The sequence below is a fragment of the Thunnus thynnus genome, chromosome 24, assembly GCF_963924715.1.
Source record: "Thunnus thynnus chromosome 24, fThuThy2.1, whole genome shotgun sequence".
Taxonomy (NCBI): domain Eukaryota; kingdom Metazoa; phylum Chordata; class Actinopteri; order Scombriformes; family Scombridae; genus Thunnus; species Thunnus thynnus.
The window spans coordinates 12,110,714-12,127,705 of NC_089540.1; the positions used below are offsets into that span (position 1 = coordinate 12,110,714).

At 42.5% G+C, this 16,992-nt stretch overlaps 9 non-coding genes across 9 annotated transcripts; all 9 read left to right on the plus strand.

The window, feature by feature from the left end:
• The first annotated feature begins 757 nt into the window (after positions 1-757).
• trnam-cau (transfer RNA methionine (anticodon CAU)) lies at positions 758-830 on the plus strand. Its single transcript has one exon. It is a non-coding gene; the product is annotated as a tRNA-Met (tRNA).
• Positions 831-1,388: 558 nt separating this feature from the next.
• On the plus strand, positions 1,389-1,459 carry trnag-gcc (transfer RNA glycine (anticodon GCC)). The gene has a single exon. It is a non-coding gene; the product is annotated as a tRNA-Gly (tRNA).
• Positions 1,460-2,422: 963 nt separating this feature from the next.
• trnam-cau (transfer RNA methionine (anticodon CAU)) lies at positions 2,423-2,495 on the plus strand. The gene has a single exon. It is a non-coding gene; the product is annotated as a tRNA-Met (tRNA).
• A 544-nt stretch (positions 2,496-3,039) lies between these two features.
• trnag-gcc (transfer RNA glycine (anticodon GCC)) lies at positions 3,040-3,110 on the plus strand. Its single transcript has one exon. It is a non-coding gene; the product is annotated as a tRNA-Gly (tRNA).
• A 1,057-nt stretch (positions 3,111-4,167) lies between these two features.
• On the plus strand, positions 4,168-4,238 carry trnag-gcc (transfer RNA glycine (anticodon GCC)). Its single transcript has one exon. It is a non-coding gene; the product is annotated as a tRNA-Gly (tRNA).
• Positions 4,239-6,141: 1,903 nt separating this feature from the next.
• On the plus strand, positions 6,142-6,212 carry trnag-gcc (transfer RNA glycine (anticodon GCC)). Its single transcript has one exon. It is a non-coding gene; the product is annotated as a tRNA-Gly (tRNA).
• A 2,019-nt stretch (positions 6,213-8,231) lies between these two features.
• Positions 8,232-8,302, plus strand: trnag-gcc (transfer RNA glycine (anticodon GCC)). Its single transcript has one exon. It is a non-coding gene; the product is annotated as a tRNA-Gly (tRNA).
• A 2,984-nt stretch (positions 8,303-11,286) lies between these two features.
• Positions 11,287-11,357, plus strand: trnag-gcc (transfer RNA glycine (anticodon GCC)). Its single transcript has one exon. It is a non-coding gene; the product is annotated as a tRNA-Gly (tRNA).
• Positions 11,358-13,122: 1,765 nt separating this feature from the next.
• trnam-cau (transfer RNA methionine (anticodon CAU)) lies at positions 13,123-13,195 on the plus strand. The gene has a single exon. It is a non-coding gene; the product is annotated as a tRNA-Met (tRNA).
• The last annotated feature ends 3,797 nt before the right edge of the window (positions 13,196-16,992 follow it).

A 16,992-nucleotide genomic window follows, 5' to 3' on the forward strand; every position in this document is an offset into this window, starting at 1 on the left:
GTTTATGTGGGGTCTGGGGTGGCACCAGTGGTGGTCTACACAGACCACAACCCATTAACCTTTCTGCACACCCTACAATGCCTTAACCAGAGGCTGATTAGGTGGTCACACCTGCAGTCTTATGATCTGGACATCTGAAACATTAAAGGCCATGGCAATGTGGTTGCAGACTCAATCCAGTTTTGGGTTAGTGGCTTTTAAGTTTATTTGTTCATCTCCTGGTCTTCCCTCTCTCCTTTTATTCCTTTAAATTTGCTCCCTATAGGTTGAGAGGTTGCTGTGGGAATGGTTTGTGAACTGGCAGGATGTTTAGGGGGGTAAGTTGTGATAATCAACTTATTGTGTAGTGTTGTTTTTTTTTTTCTTCTGGTTAGTAATCTTGCCAGTGTTCTTTCAAAAACCCTCTTCAAGTTCAGTTGCTGTGTGCTCTCCTCCCTTTGGTTGGCATTTGGCTTTTGTTTCTGTACCATACAACATTGCACCTACAAACTTCCTTACTCATACACTCATCTAAACTGCTGATCTTGGTGACACATACCACTGTTAGTTTAGATTCTTCTTATGTTATTCCTTTTTTCAATAAATAGTTAAATTGACTTGGTTGCGTGTGTCTCCCTCTTTTGTCATGGCCCAATTTGTGATAGGGCCTGATGTAGATAAAGCAATTGTTAAGGAAACAGGGAAATGGTGGAACAACCCAGCAGCTGAAGCAATTTGTGCACGAGTAACCTCCCATTTGGAAGGAAGTATGTTGTGGGCCTCGTTGGCGCAGTAGGCAGCGCGTCAGTCTCATAATCTGAAGGTCGTGAGTTCGAGCCTCACACGGGGCAGGTGTTTTGTTCTATGTCTGGCTCTGCCTGGAATCATGTGTAGTCAGATAGGAAGGTGTTTATGGTGTACCAGCAGAGATGTTATGGTGTTGAATGGTTTGTGGTAAGTGCTAACTGAGGTTGACCTTTGTGAGGGAGTTTAACTGGGAGGCTTCTGGTGGTCCTTCTTGAGTTGACAGTATCCATTCATTAGTTTAGTGACTCTGTGACTGACTCTATTTTTAGGGGATTCTCTTTTGTTTTTTGTCGTAAGAAGTCTGAACGATCCGTAGAGATTTAAATACACGAGAGCCCCAACAGCCAGTAAAGCTGTCTTGCAAGAGACAAAACAGAAAAGATTTTACAGAGATCACCAAAACTAGTGCATGAAACTCCACATCTACATCAGACAGACATCGATCTAGCAGGTACTACCAAGAGAGAAATATCAGAGTAAGCTGGAGTTTTTGAGACATTTCCAAGTCATACCACACTTGAAGGAAACTATGGCAGGACAGAACAAGAACAAGGGGAACAATAATCCAATGTGAGAGTGGAAAAAGGAATAAAAGAATGTGAGCATTGGTGGTTCAGTGGTAGAATTCTCGCCTGCCACGCGGGAGGCCCGGGTTCGATTCCCGGCCAATGCAATATCCTTTCAGTCCTTCTCACAACGTATACTGGTACCCTAAATGTCCAACCAGAGCTGAGTATGTAAATTATATGCTTTACACTAAACACACCCGTAAATTTGAGGCTTGTGAGAGGCAAGATGGAGCCTATTGTGAGTCTTTATGTATTCAGGGCCTTAGTGTCATAACTTCCAGGAGAGACTTCAGACGATGATGGAATATGAGAGACGATCCCAATTGCATGAGCCTGAAAACACAACAATTTTGGTTTGCTGCTAGGGTTGGGTACCGAACTCAGTACTTTTAAGGGTATGGACCGAATTACGTCGGTACTACCGAGTACCTATTTACCTTGGATCAGTGGTTGTATACAGGTGGCTGTTTTGATTGGGTCGTAGATGTGTGCGTGAAAAAAAAACTGGTGTTTTGTTACATGCACAGGTTTGCCTGTGTTGCTAGATACACTCCAGTATTTCCCATTAATTACCTAGAGCCTGCCATAGTCTAATTTGTCCCGCCACGTTTCATAATGAACCGAAAATATTTTTACACTTCTCATAGCAGCATAATAGACCTCTAATGTTGTGTTTTGTGCTGTTGTTTCAGTGATGTTGAAGCAGGTGGTGCTCGCAATTTTGTTGTGAGGTTTGTCTGAAGGTGAGTTGTTAATGTGAAACGATTCAGGTGTGTTTTCACTCAGCTGCCAACACTGGAGCCCAGCTGCAGCTGCACGCAGGTTAAATACAGGTAACTTTAGCTACAAGTGGTCACTACTTCCTATAGGCATGCTACGCTAACCATCACAGTTCCAAGTTAACACAAAGCTGCAACTCCAGTATGTTATATTTCACCATTATGGACAGGAATTACTGAAAGATAGAGCAACAAGTTTATCTCAGTGCTGGTGAAATGGTGGAACAACCCAGCAGCTGAAGCATTTGTGCACAATTAACCTCCCATTTGGAGTGGTGTGTCCTGTGGGCCTCGTTGGCGCAGTAGGCAGCGCGTCAGTCTCATAATCTGAAGGTCGTGAGTTCGAGCCTCACACGGGGCAAGTGTTTTGTTCTATCTATGGCTTTGCCTGGAATCATGTATAGTCAGATATGAAGGTGTTTATGGAGTACCAGCAGAGATGTTATGGTGTTGAATGGTTTGTAGTAAGTGCTAAATGAGTTTGACCTTTGTGAGAGACTTTCACTGCAAGGCCTCTGGAAGTCCTTGTTAAGTTGACAATATCCATTTGTCAGTTTAGGTGAGCTGACTCTGTTCTCAGGGGATTCTCTTTGGTTTTTTGTCAAAAGAGCTCTGAATGATCCATAGAGGTTTAAATACACAAGAGCCCCACCAGCCAGTAAAGCTCTCTTGGAAGAATCAGAACATACAAGATTTTACAGAGAGCACCAAAACAAGTGCATGTAACTCCACATCTCCATCAAACAGACATCAATCTAGCAGGTACGACCAAGAGAAATATCAGAGTAAGCTGGAGTTTTTGACACATTTCCAAGTCATACCACACTAGAAGGAAACTGTGGTGGGAAGGAACAAAGTTAAAAACTTTCCAACGCCACAGTGGGAAAAGAAATGTAACTATGTGAGCATTGGTGGTTCAGTGGTAGAATTCTCGCCTGCCACGCGGGAGGCCCGGGTTCGATTCCCGGCCAATGCAACAGGCGTTTTGAGGCTTAGGGCAATCTGTAGGTGACACAAAGGGGAATGGAATGAAGAGAAAATGGTAAAACAATTACTGTCCCAGGTTATGCAAAATAAAAACTGGTTTGTAAGATGTGTTGGAAGGCAGAAGTGTTTGCTGTTCTGAATGGGCACACTCGTAGGCAGGGTGTGTTTTCACTCAGCTGCCAACACCAGAGCCCAGCTGCAGCTGCACGCAGGTTAAATACAGGTTACTTTAGCTACAAGTGGTCACTACTTCCTATAGGCATACTAAGCTAACCATCACAGTTTCAAGTTGACAGAAACTTAGAACACCCATATGGGCCACAATGTAGACATAATTTTGGAGAAAATAAAACTGAATACACAAATCAGCCCGTAATACACACCTGGGGCTGAGACAGTCGTCTCAGTTTGCTCTGCATTGCTTTCTCCAGCTGCTCATCATCATCTATCACTGTGACAGAGATATTAAGTTTCTACATTGTACTTAAATTATTTTGGTTAAAAGCAAATGTTCCATGACTGAGTTGTATTTGGCTTCATAAGGTGCACTTGAGGAAAGACCTGGAGGAGAGGAGCTGTGGTTTGCTTAACAACTTGGGTTCTATTCCCAGCCAGTGCAACTGGCTACATTTCATGGTTACATTTCCATCCTGCTCTTTGGTGCTTAGGACACTCTGTAGACAGAGCAGTAGGAAAGGAAATGAAGAGTAAATGATAAAATAGTTGTTGGCAGGTTGCTCACATCCTCAGAACCAGGGTTTAATGTGTCAGTTTGCTTGAAACGAAGTGCTCTTATCATTAAACTCCCTCACCGAGCACCTTTCTGATGTTGAAAATGGGGTGCTGTGTCCAACAAATCAAACTAAACTTTACCATCACCACTAAAACTACTCTAGCAGTTACCACCAAGAGAGAAATGTCAGAGTAACCTGAACTTTGTGACACAGTTCAAGGTCATACCACACTCAAAGGAAACTTTGTATGGAAGGAACAGAGGGGAAAATGGACAATGCGACAGTGGAAAACATATATTTATGCAAAAGTAAGCATTGGTGGTTCAGTGGTAGAATTCTCGCCTGCCACGCGGGAGGCCCGGGTTCGATTCCCGGCCAATGCAATATCCTTTCAACTTTTCATTCAGTGTATTCCAAAACGGAGTACAGATTGAACTTGTAAGGATTTCATGGAACCTTAGATTTTCAGTTTTCCATTTTTTAGAGCACTTTAAGGCCTTCTTGACTTTGTTAGCTTAAAAGTGAAATTGAATTATGTTGAGTGAAATGGAAAGTCCTTTCTTTACATTGGAAACAAAGTGGTTGGCAAAACAATCTCACCACAAAGTCAACCAGCAGTTTCTAGTGAGTAACCGCCCATTTAAGGCCAATTGATGCTTTCTGTGTCCATGGACAGCTGTAGACTTGCATGAGGACTGTGCATGCACATGCAGTTCCATAAATACTTTTTTTGGTGTTCCACATGTGCGCACTAGTAAGCAAGGTTGCAGCCTGATAACTTTCCAGAGTTGTAAAATCCAGACTGTGAGTATTACAAACCTCTGTGTAGTGTTTTTCTGATCAGCTTTTAAACACAATAATCTGTTACTCCAATCAAACTTGCTGGATCGTATTTCATTGTCTCATCAGCACTTTAAACATCATGCCCACACCAACACAGCTCCTGATATTGTTTTACACAGGACTGTGTTCAGTCAGAATGTAGCTGAGGAGTTCCTGTATGTTGCTGAACAACAAGAACAATTTGAAAAAAGAAAAGTAACAGCTTACTGAGAATTCACTTCAATTCAAATCACTTTATTTGTCCACAAGAGACAATTGAAAAGAAATAAGAATAGAGTACATTCATACAGTAGATGAGACAGGCATTCTTGTTTGCTTTTCCAGCACACGTATAGCGTACAGTCCATGTGATCACAAATTTTGTGCTACCTGTGGACATCCACAGGGGGATCCACCTAGACCTCATGGACATGGGCAAATGACAAAATTTATGTCATACAGACCCAAGTGAGCCCTCGCAGCCACGTAGACACAAAAGCATGAATTGGCCCTTAGCAGTATGTTGTGGGCCTCATTTGTGCGGTAGGCAGCGCGTCAGTCTCATAATCTGAAGGTCGTTTTTTGTTACATGTTTCACCTGGAACTATGTACAGTCAGATATAAAAGTCTTTAGGGTGTACCAACAGAGATGTTATGGTGTTATGTGCTGACTCCTTGTGACTGGAAAACTCTGCCTAGCCAAGCCACGTAAGTGAGTCATAGTTACTACAAGGAGAGACGCATCAGAAGATGTTGAGGTTTGTCAGACATTTCTAACTCACAAGACACCAGAGGGAACAAGAGACAAACTTTTTCCTGACTTTCCTGAGGGAAAGGGAGGGAAAACAGAAGCATGTGGCCCTGAAAAACCATCCAGTTTTTGTCCTTTGTGGGCCTTGTTGCCGCAGTAGGCAGCCCGTCAGTCTCATGAAGGTCGTGAGTTTGAGCCTCACACTGGGCATGTATTTTGTTCTATGTTCCAGGCTCTGCTTAGAATCATGTATAGTCAGATATGAAGATGTTTAGGGTGTACATGAAGAGATCTTGTGGTGTTGAATAGTTTGTGGTAAGTGCTGACTGGTGGTCCTTGTTGAGTTGACAGTATCCATTCATCTGTTTAGGTTAGCTGACTCCGTTTTGAAGAGATTCTCTTTTGTTTTTTGTCATAAGACGTCTAAATGATCCTTAGAGGTTTAAATACATGAGAGCCCCACCAGCCAGTAAAGCTCTCTTGCAAGAGATAGAACATGCAAGATTTTACAGAGAGCACCAAAACAAGTGCATGAAACTCCACATACATCAAACTACTCTAGCTGATACTACCAAGAGAGAAGTATCAGATTAAACTGGAGTTTTTGAGACATTTCCAAGTCATACCACACTAGAGGGAAACTGTGGCAGGAAGGAACAGAGGGAAAAGTGGTCCAATGTCAGAGTGGAAAAAGGGTAAAAACCAGTATGTGAGCATTGGTGGTTCAGTGGTAGAATTCTCGCCTGCCACGCGGGAGGCCCGGGTTCGATTCCCGGCCAATGCAACAGGCGTTTTGAGGCTTAGGGCAATCTGTAGGTGACACAAAGGGGAATAGAATGAAGAGAAAATGGTAAAACAATTACTGTCCCAGGTTATGCAAAATAAAAAGTGGTTTGTAAGATGTGTTATCAGACCGTGTTGGAAGGCAGAAGTGTTTGCTGTTCTGAATGGGCACACTCGTAGGCAGGGTGAAAAGCTGGCCACCATAGAGAGAGCAGAGACTTGTTAAGGGTTTCAATCTGGGGATAATGACACTCCCATCAGGTATCATAACGTTGCACTCGGTTGTAAACATGAAAAGTGGCAGAAATAGAGCTTGAGTGAGATGTCCCCAGTTCTGACGTTGGGAAGTTTTTGGGGTAGTGGTTTCTGAAGCTGTGAGAGAAGTCCTTCTCATAACGTATACTGGTACCCTAAATGTCCAACCAGAGCTTGCATGAGGACTGTGCATGCACATGCAGTTCCATAAATACTTTTTTTGGTGTTCCACATGTGCGCACTAGTAAGCAAGGTTGCAGCCTGATAACTTTCCAGAGTTGTAAAATCCAGACTGTGAGTATTACAAACCTCTGTGTAGTGTTTTTCTGATCAGCTTTTAAACACAATAATCTGTTACTCCAATCAAACTTGCTGGATCGTATTTCATTGTCTCATCAGTACTTTAAACATCATGCCCACACCAACACAGCTCCTGATATTGTTTTACACAGGACTGTGTTCAGTCAGAATGTAGCTGAGGAGTTCCTGTATGTTGCTGAACAACAAGAACAATTTGAAAAAAGAAAAGTAACAGCTTACTGAGAATTCACTTCAATTCAAATCACTTTATTTGTCCACAAGAGACAATTGAAAAGAAATAGGAATAGAGTACATTCATACAGTAGATGAGACAGGCATTCTTGTTTGCTTTTCCAGCACACGTATAGCGTACAGTCCATGTGATCACAAATTTTGTGCTACATGTGGACATCCACAGGGGGATCCACCTAGACCTCATGGACATGGGCAAATGACAAAATTTATGTCATACAGACCCAAGTGAGCCCTCGCAGCCACGTAGACACAAAAGCATGAATTGGCCCTTAGCAGTATGTTGTGGGCCTCATTTGTGCGGTAGGCAGCGCGTCAGTCTCATAATCTGAAGGTCGTTTTTTGTTACATGTTTCACCTGGAACTATGTACAGTCAGATATAAAAGTCTTTAGGGTGTACCAACAGAGATGTTATGGTGTTATGTGCTGACTCCTTGTGACTGGAAAACTCTGCCTAGCCAAGCCACGTAAGTGAGTCATAGTTACTACAAGGAGAGACGCATCAGAAGATGTTGAGGTTTGTCAGACATTTCTAACTCACAAGACACCAGAGGGAACAAGAGACAAACTTTTTCCTGACTTTCCTGAGGGAAAGGGAGGGAAAACAGAAGCATGTGGCCCTGAAAAACCATCCAGTTTTTGTCCTTTGTGGGCCTTGTTGCCGCAGTAGGCAGCCCGTCAGTCTCATGAAGGTCGTGAGTTTGAGCCTCACACTGGGCATGTATTTTGTTCTATGTTCCAGGCTCTGCTTAGAATCATGTATAGTCAGATATGAAGATGTTTAGGGTGTACATGAAGAGATCTTGTGGTGTTGAATAGTTTGTGGTAAGTGCTGACTGGTGGTCCTTGTTGAGTTGACAGTATCCATTCATCTGTTTAGGTTAGCTGACTCCGTTTTGAAGAGATTCTCTTTTGTTTTTTGTCATAAGACGTCTAAATGATCCTTAGAGGTTTAAATACATGAGAGCCCCACCAGCCAGTAAAGCTCTCTTGCAAGAGATAGAACATGCAAGATTTTACAGAGAGCACCAAAACAAGTGCATGAAACTCCACATACATCAAACTACTCTAGCTGATACTACCAAGAGAGAAGTATCAGATTAAAGTGGAGTTTTTGAGACATTTCCAAGTCATACCACACTAGAGGGAAACTGTGGCGGGAAGGAACAGAGGGAAAAGTCATCCAATGTCCAATGAAAAACCAGTATGTGAGCATTGGTGGTTCAGTGGTAGAATTCTCGCCTGCCACGCGGGAGGCCCGGGTTCGATTCCCGGCCAATGCAATGAGATTTTGACTTTTCTGACTGGGGTAGGGGTTTCTGAAGCTGCTAGAGAAGTCCCTCTAATGATGGATACTGGTGCCCTAAATGTCCAACCAGAGCTGAGTATGTAAATTATATGTTTTACACTAAACACACCCGCAAGCTTCAGGCTTGTGAGAGGCAAGATGGAACCTGCTATTTTGAGTCGTATGTACGAACAGGGCCTTAGTGTCAAAACTGCCCTGGAGAGACACTTTGGAAGATGATGGAATTTGTGAGACAATCCCAAGTGGATGAGCCTGAAAACCCAGCCATTTTGGTTTGCTGCAAGCATAGTTTGAGGAGTTGCACTGTGAAAACTTGTCATCATTGGAATCCGTTGTAAACCACATCCTTCTGTCTTGGGGTAAAAAAGGAAACTACAAACATTTCAGAACCACCTGTCAGAGCCTCACACGTGGAATGAGTTTTGTTCTATCTGTGTTTCTGCCTGGAATCATGCAAGTTTCAGTGAGCTCATGCTGTTTTGAGGGGGATTCTCTCTTTCTGTCAAAAGAGGGTTGTACAATCTTGCAGGAGACGAAACATGCAGGTTTTAAAGAGACACCAAAACAAGAGCATGAAATTCTACATCTGCATTAAACTGTCCTCGCCGTTTCTACCAGGAGAGATATATCAGAAGATGCTGGGATATGTGAGACATTTCCAACTCAGTGACATAACACCAGAGAGAAAAATAAACAAACATATTTTTTTTCCTGTATTTCTGAGCTAAGGACGTTACATTGGGAAAGGGATTTGAGGGTAAACAGAAGCATATGGTCCTGAAAAACCATCAATTTTGCAGGACTTCTGGGCCTCGTTGGCGTAGTAGGCAGCGTGTCAGTCTCATAATCTGAAGGTCGTGAGTTCGAGCGAATGCACCTACTACACTGGTTGCCAACTGCCGTCATAAACTAAAAAGATTTTTTTTTTCCAGAGTGGTACATCCTGTCAGCCGAGGTGTTTCCTATCTGTGCAGCCGAAGCTCCTCTACAGACTGTTTCTCCCTGACGGTCCTGGTGCTTCCTCCGCAGGCTCCACTTCACTCAAGCTGCCCGTCAGACCTGCTGCTTCTTCCCACTTTAACCTGAATAACAAACCAGGGCCTGGTGCTCTGTTTGGATCCACATGGAGAGCTGAGGCTAATGTTAGCTGAGAGGCTAGCAGAGCGTTAGCCACAACATGGCCAGAGGGAAGCACAGCCAGCTAGCCTCTGCTAGCCTCCCAGCTAACGTTAGCCCCGGTTCTGCATGTGGATCCAACCAGAGCACCGAGCCCCAGTTTGTTATTCAAGTTAAAGTGGGAAGAAGCAGCAGGTCTGACAGGTAGCTTGAGTGAAGTGGAGCCTATGGAGGAAGCACCGGGACCATCAAGGTGAAACAGTCTGTGGAGGGAAGCACAGTCAGGTGGCAGAGGAGATGGCAACAAATCAGCCTCTCGTAATCAGCAGAAATGGCTGATGCCGATATTTCATTTTAGAGCTTTTATCGGCCAATACCGATGACGTGCCGATAATATTGTACATCCCTATTTAAAAGCTAAATATGTGTCCCTTCAGCATTTGGTAAAGATCAAGAACAGAGCTAAAAGAGAGTGAATATTGGACTTATGTCCATCAGGTGGCCAGAAACATGACTCCCAATGTTGCTCCGTAACTGCTGGATGTGGAAATAAGCAACTGTTTGCTAACAAGTTCAACATCAACTCAAAAGCTTATATTTTTGTATGTTTGAGACATTTCCAAGTCATACCACACTAGAAGGAAACTGTGGTGGGAAGGAAAAGAGGGAAAAGTGTTCTGGCATCGGAGTGGAAAAAGAGATAGCGCAATGAGAAAGGGAATGAAGAGAAAATGACGAAACAATTACTGTCGCAGGTTATGCGAAATAAAAACTGGTTTGTAATATGTGTTGGTGTACCATGTTGGAAGGCAAAAGTGTCTGCAGTTCTGAACCACCACATTCGTAGCCAGGGTGAAAAGCTGGCCATCATAGAGAGGGGAGAGACTTGAATATGGGTTTAATGACACACTTTCACAGTGTCTCCCATCAGGTATCATAACGTTGTACTCGATTGTAAACATGAAAAGTGGCAGAAGTAGAGCTTGAGTGAGAAGTCTGCAGTTCTGCTGTTGAAAAGTTGTTGGGGTAGGGGTTTCTGTAGCTGTTAGAGGAGTACTTCTGATGACGTATACTGGTGCCCTAAATGTCCAACCAGAGCTGAGTATATAAATTATATGCTTTACACTAAACACACCCACAAGCTTCAGGCTTGTGAGAGGCAAGACAGAACCTGCTATTTTGAGTCTGTGTGTATTTGGGCCCGTACTGTGACAACTTCCAGGAGAGACACTTTGGTAGATGGTGAAATTTGTGAGACAATCCCATTTGCATGAGCCTGAAAATTCAGCAGTTTCAGTTTGCTGCAGGCCAGTTTGAGGAGTTGTACTGTGAAAACTTGTCATCATTGGAATCTATTAAAACAACATAATTTCAAGCTGAACAGAGCTGCAGTTTTGGGGTATTGGTTGTTATGGTTTGTGGTAAGTGCTGACTGATTTTGACCTTTGTGAGGGAGTTCCACTGGGAGGCTTCTGGTGGTCTTTGTCTGTCAGTTTCAGTGAACTGAGTTTGTTTTATGGGGATTCACTGTAGTTTTTTTTTTTTGTTAAAAGAGGTTTGAACGATCCATAAAAGGTTAAATAAATGAGAGCCCCACCAGCCAGTAAAGCTCTCTTGCAAGAGACAGAACATACAAGATTTTACAGAGAGCACCAAAACAAGTGCATGAAACTCCACGTACACCAAACTATTCGCAGTTACTACCAAGAGAGAAATATCAGAGTAAGCTGGAGTTTTTGAGACATTTCCAAGTCATACCACACTAGAAGGAAACTGTGGCAGGAAGGAACAAAGTTAAAAACTTTCCAATGCCACAGCGGGAAAAGAAATTTAAGTATGTGAGCATTGGTGGTTCAGTGGTAGAATTCTCGCCTGCCACGCGGGAGGCCCGGGTTCGATTCCCGGCCAATGCAACAGGCGTTTTGAGGCTTAGGGCAATCTGTAGGTGACATGAAGAGAAAATGGTAAAACAAGAAGTGCGTGCATCATGTCCTGGATTATGCGAAATAAGAACTGATTCGTAAGATGTGTTGTCAGACCATGTTTGGCGAAAGTGTCTACAGTTCTGAACCACCACACTCGTAGCCAGGGTGAAAAGCTGGCCATCATAGAGAGGGGAGAGACTTGAATATGGTTAGAATGACACACTTTCACAGTGTCTCCCATAAGGTATCATAATATTGCACTCGGTTGTAAACATAAAAAGTAGCAGAAGTAGAGTTTGAGTGAGAAGTCTGCAGTTCTGATGTCGGAAAGTTGTTGGGGTAGGGGTTTCTGTAGCTGTTAGAGGAGTACTTCTGATGACGTATACTGGTGCCCTAAATGTCCAACCAGAGCTGAGTATATAAATTATATGCTTTACACTAAACACACCCACAAGCTTCGGGCTTCTGAGAGGCAAGACAGAACCTGCTATTTTGAGTCTGTGTGTATTTGGGCCCGTAGTGTGACAACTTCCAGGAGAGACACTTTGGTAGATGGTGAAATTTGTGAGACAATCCCATTTGCATGAGCCTGAAAACTCAGCAATTTCGGTTTGCTGCAGGCGCAGTTTGAGAATTTGCGCTGTGAAAACTTGTCATCATTGGAATCTATTAAAACAACATAAATTCAAGCTGAAGAGAGCTGCAGTTTTGGGGTATTGGTTGTTATTGGTTGTGGTAAGTGCTGACTGACAAACAGATAAACAGTTAGCAACTAGCTGGTGATCATAGTGGAGTGTTTAAAAGCTAAATATATTTCACTTCAGCATTCGGTAAAGATCAATCAACACTAAAAGAGAGTGAATATTGGACTTAGGTCCATCATGGGCCAGAAACACGACTCCCAATGTTTGACAATGTTGCTCCATAACTGCTGGATGTGGAAATAAGCAACTGTTTGCTAACAAGTTCAACATCAACTTAAAGGCTTATGATAGGTTTGTGTTGTGCTCACAACTTGTTTCCGCTGCCCCCATGTGGCCAAAAAAAAAATCATGGAGATTTAAATAATGTGGGAAATGTCAATTGTAGAAGGATGCAATGGGAAATGGATTTGTGGGGAAAACAAAAGCATATGGCCCTTAAAAATCATCCATTTTGAACTTCAAGTGAGCCTCGCAGTAGCCAGGGCGGCCGTCTCATGATCTGAAGGTCGTGAGTTCGAGCCTCACATGGGGCATGTGTTTTGATACATGTATGGTTTCAACTGAAATCATGTATTATCAGATACACAGGTCCTTCCTTGGTTCACTCTTACCATTCTCATAGTGTCACTTTGAGCCAGAGCAGGCAGCTCTGCAGCAAATAGCCAAAGAATTAACAGCTAACTGGTGAACACAGTGGAGTCTTTAGAAGCTAAATATATTTCCCTTCAAGAGTCGATAAAGATCAAGAACAGAGCTAAAAGAGAGTGAATATTGGACTTACATTCATCAGGGGGCTAGAAACACGACTGCCATGTGGAAATAAGCAATTTTTTGCTAACAAGTTTAATGTATCAACTTAAAAGGTTATGATAGGTGTGTGTTTTGTTCCCTACTTGTTTCCGCTGCCTCCAGGTGGCCATAAAAACAGTTCATGGAGGTTTAAATAATGTGGGAAATGCTGATTGTAGAAGGACGCAATGGGAAATGGATTTGTGGGGAAAACAAAAGCATATGGCCCTTAAAAATCATCCATTTTAACCATCAAGTGAGCCTCGTTGGCGCAGTAGGCAGCGCGTCAGTCTCATAATCTGAAGGTCGTGAGTTCGAGCCTCACACGGGGCATGTGTTTTGATACATGTGTGCTCACAACTTGTTTCTGCTGCCCTGAAGTGGCCAAAAAAAAAGCAGCTCATGGATGTTTAAATAATGTGGGAGATGCTGTAGAAAGACACAATGGGAAATGGGAAATTTTGAACACCCTGAGGGCCTTGTTGGCAGTACCTGACAGCCGCTAGTCTATACAGATATGGCTAATCACATCACGAATTCCATCATTTGACAACTAATCATGGTTCGTGGTCCATCTTTCTAAACGCCTATCAAATGGCAAGATCCAACTTTGATAGGACAATCAAATCATGCGTTCCATCTTTGAACAACCAATCATGTCAAGTGGGCTTCAACGTTGCTGCCGCCATTTTTTGCTGCGGTTTTCGGTTGGTAAGTTAAAACCTCTATGTTCTTGTCTGAGTTGCATTGAATTTGATTCCAATGAAATAGTCTATGTTTATTTTAATTGCTGCCACTCACGTAAATGTCGTCACTTCATATAATCACTAAATTTGCAAGGCCAACGTTACATCTGTGGCATTAACCATTTAAAAAACATCTAAAAGTAGCTACCTAACTTTAACTAGCTAACTATTCCAGACCCGGGTGACCAGATGCCCCATTTTCATCTGAACAATCCTGGTTTTACTAGTTTGTCCAGGTGTCCGTATCATTCTAAAAATTATGTAAATATGTCCCAATTACATATGTAATGCATGCTGACGCACACACTTATAAACACCAAAACAATACACCTGTGCACTGTATTTGGTGACCTGTCAGATTCTGTGGCCTGCAGTGCTGGAAGAAGTACTCAGATCCTTAGCTTTAGTAAAAGAATCAGTACCACAATGTAAAAATACTTAATTACAAGTAAAAACCCTGCATTTAAAATCCTACACAAGTAAAAGTATTACCAACTAAAATTTACTCAAAGTACGAAAGTAAGTACTAATTTTGCAGAAAATCGGACACAGCAGGATTTTTACTTGTAATTAAGTATTTTTGCATTGTGGTGTTGATACTTTTACTTAAGGTCTGGCCGAGGTCATTTTCCTCTACAGATGCCTGGCCAACAAGTGCAGGCAACAAGCCTGTTCCTAGGCAAAAAAGATGCCATGACCTTTGTCATAAGGTAAAATGATGATCCAAAAAACTCTGACACAATACACTCAATTTTGTTTTGCCTTGTTTAGACAATTTTTGATAGAAATGGTATTCTACACTTTCTTTTACTTGGAGGGCATGGACAGAGAGCAGATGCATACAAATATATAGCACACAAACAGAAAGTGAACCAAAAATTTAGATCTAACAGGCTGTCTCTGGAGGAGGCCCGCTCCATCAGTCAAGGGCACTTGTCCAGTTTTATAGGGCGGCTTCAATGCCCTGGCCCTAACATTTTAGCCAGTTAAACACCTATAATAAACCGTTCAACTACTGTACTGAAATATACCTTTATCACATTTGCAGCAGATTGATCATTCAATCATTAAATCTAAATCTTTACAATTCTGTGAATTAATAAACATTGAAATTTTGTCCTTAGCAAATTTCATTATAAAATTGTAATCTAAATTTAAATCTCATGTCAGCCATATCCCAGAGGGACGTCTTTGCTTACCTGGAAAGAGCTTCTAGAAGACCTCAGAGATGAGCACAAGTCAGGAACTTTGGAGTGTATAAAAATACAAACCAGTTTTATTTGGCTTTTTCAAAAATAAATAATGTATATGCAAAAAGTAAAAGTACACAAACTTGAGTAAAAAAAATCAAAGACGCAAAAAAGGCAAGCTGGCAAAAGGACCTCAAATGATGACTCAAAAAGGAAGCCCCCCCGTCTCCCTTGGCTTTTATACATCTCCGCCCATCTTTTACATCTCCCCCTTCTTACATTCCTACATCCATATATGGTCTTCCACCAGGACATCTACCAGCTACATGCTGATGTTTCATGACTTTGAACAAATCAGTGACCCTTCTTTGACTGTCACTTACAACACATTCCATGAAACATTGGAAACTTCTACTTGTTTACAACACATTCCATGAAACATTGGAAACTTCTACTTGTTAACGTTTGAGGTTAAAATTTAAGGATGTTTGCCAGGTGCAGAAAACCACAGCTTCTCCTTTGGCCTCAGGTTTTCTACTGGTTGTCTATGTCTTAGATGATTGATTGTGTTTGTGTAGTCTCACTTGAAAGTTCAGATGTAGTTCAGTAAAAATCCGCACAAATGGTGTATGACATTTGACCATGTTTTGACTTATCACCAATTATAATGAAATAATTTAGTCAGAGGCAGGTTTGAGTGGAGTTTGTCTCGGCCACTTATAGCAGAGCTTTCAACAGTATGCAACAGGCACTAACAGGTATTAAACACGTACAGAAGGTGGCAGTAATGTTTTTATTAAATTGCTCGTTAATTATGCTTTACATCTGTGTAAGGCAAAAGATTGTTGAAACGTGTTAGTGGATTCACACTCTAGACATAACCTCAGTTATATGTACATGCACCCTGCAAATGTAAATTATTGTGTTTCCTGTGACCCCACAGTTTCCTCCTGCTGCTTCAGCAAACACTGCTGGCCAGAGCACCCTTGCATCCAGTAATGTGTTAAGTCAGAAAGTCAAAGGGCCTCAACTTCAGTCTCCATCTTCACTCATTTCTCTTTTTAGACCAGTAAATCTATACATGAGCAACACAGACACAAATCAAATACACTGCAAGCCAGTTTGTTTTGTCATAACCAAAGCTTAACTAGACACAAGGAGATTGTGATGCTGCAGAGCCAGTCTTAAACATCTGTTTTATTTTTCCAGCATAACATACCAGGAATGGACAGTGTGGACGAATTGGCAGAGTTCCTGGTAGAGCTGCGTGCACAGACAGGCCTAACACTGACCAACCAGCAGGCCAGCACCATTGTGGGTCTGTGGCAGAACCTGGAACAATTTCATAAGGACAGAGTTGTGTATGCCGCTCAGAATCAGGACAGGTTGTTGACAGGCTGCTTTAGGAGCAAAGAAGGCAGTTTTTACTCCTGGTGTTGAGAGCACAAAGAGGTGTGTTCTGGGTTCAAGTGGTTCATCTGCTCAGTAGCCTCACTGCTGTCATCTTATTGAGACTATCTTTGTGAGGCTGTGCAACATTCACACAAGCCCCCAAAAATGGGAAAGCACAGCATGTCAAGATGGTCTCTTATTCTGCAGGACTACAAAAAAATAGGCAGCTGATTTTGTGCAATGGTATAATAATGCAGCAAACCACCCTTCTGGTTGAGGTAAACCAGACCACCCTCATCCATTGGTATAACCAACGGCTGAAGGGTCAGGAGGTCTCTGTGCTTCTGGAGGGGGGAACCACTGATACCTGTGAAGACACAGCCTGAGGTTCCTCCACAATATCAACATCAGCTGCACACTTACCACATGCCACCCAACACAGCTGGGCAGGCAAAAACCAGGTTTCAGCGGATCGAGCCTTCAGTTACCTCCACAGAGCTATCAGCCCCCCACCTTCAGTCACTTTCCACCCAGATCCAACCATCGACTCCTTCAGTACAGCTTCCAGGTACCTCAGAATTGTCAGGAGCAAAATAAAGGATTGAACGTTTTTAGCCTTTTTGGCAATGATTATTAACTGTATTGCTGGAGGAGAAAGGAAATCTTAGAAAATTTATGTAACTGTGTATGCAGCAAGGAGATTTCTGGGTGTTATGGGAGTGTCTGAAGAAGGTGTGCAGCAGCTGTTGAGAGATGCTTTTAGTTTCTCTTAAACACCTGAAAAGTAGAGAACTTATAGCAG